The sequence below is a fragment of the Nelusetta ayraudi genome, unplaced genomic scaffold, assembly GCF_046127955.1.
Source record: "Nelusetta ayraudi isolate G7.1 ecotype Tasmania unplaced genomic scaffold, CSIRO-AGI_Nayr_v1 ptg000045l, whole genome shotgun sequence".
Classification (NCBI taxonomy): Eukaryota; Metazoa; Chordata; class Actinopteri; order Tetraodontiformes; family Monacanthidae; genus Nelusetta; species Nelusetta ayraudi.
The window spans coordinates 4470934-4472012 of NW_027466095.1; the positions used below are offsets into that span (position 1 = coordinate 4470934).

The 1079-nt window shown below is 37.8% G+C and overlaps 1 long non-coding RNA gene across 1 annotated transcript; it reads right to left on the bottom strand.

The window, feature by feature from the left end:
- Nucleotides 1–404: 404 nt before the first annotated feature.
- LOC142894866 (uncharacterized) lies at nucleotides 405–780 on the bottom strand. The gene is made up of 3 exons (XR_012928063.1): nucleotides 703–780; nucleotides 512–623; nucleotides 405–430 (listed from the first exon to the last, which is right to left on the bottom strand). It is a non-coding gene; the product is annotated as an uncharacterized LOC142894866 (long non-coding RNA).
- Nucleotides 781–1079: the final 299 nt, after the last annotated feature.

The following is a 1079-nucleotide window of genomic DNA, read 5'->3' on the forward strand; positions in this document are numbered from 1 at the left end:
CCTGCTGGTTGATTTTTCATGCAGCAGGGATCTCCAGCGACAAGCATTCCGAGTAAAACAATGGCCCCAGACGTCACTGCAACAGAACAGGTATTTCCTGCTTCTGGAGAGCTCTTCATTATCCCATTTAGTCATTATATGCATGAAATAATTCTATTTAACCATTATCATTTTTCTCTTCATTCTATTTTGTTTCTAAAATGTAATAAAAAAAAAAAACTGTCATGTCATACTGGCAATAATAATTTGACTAGAAGTTCTCACAATGCCTTTATTAAGATAATCCAAAAAATAAATAAAAATTGACCAGAAACAAAAAAAAAATAAGTGGCCAGGCTTCAGTGGGCCGTTGTGGTGGCGGGTGGCTGCAGAGAGGAGGCTTAAAAGCTGCCAGAAGAGAAACAGCATCTTCTATTGTAGATAGAGATGTCTGAAATAGACAGAAAAACAAACATTATATAAATCTTAAATGAAACTGGATATGATCAATTTAATAACTTACTGAACGTACTTTGTACTAATCCTTCCACGCCAACAACTGGGGCTTTGTTAGTAATTCGAACAGCGTCCTCCAGTTGTGTATTGTTGTCACAGAGCTTGCAAGTTGTTTCATTTGGAAACAACTGCTGAGGGAAATCTGTTGGAGGTCTGCGGGCTGTCACTTCTTCAGGGAGAGTGGTTGGTATTTTTTTGTACTTGAACACATACCTCCATCTCTGCAGTGGGGAGACTGACAGAAGTAGTTTTCATTGCTGGTGTGTTTGGTGGCACTCTATTAAATGTTTTTTCATGGTGTCTTTCCGGATTACTGTTTCTCCACAAAATGGACAATGAAAATGGCCTCCATGTCTGCACGGCAGATTGCATCTGTAGGTGAACTTTTCTAAAAAGGGACAAACAAAATGTGTTAAATCCGTACAGTGCCTGAGAAACAAATATTTACTCAACACCTTATAGAGCATATACACATGCATTTTCCTTACCGTAAATACTTAGGTCTATTTCAAAAACGACTGGGTATAACAATGGTTGAAACATAACACGCAGACATGCATAATCACTAATATCATGCATAATTA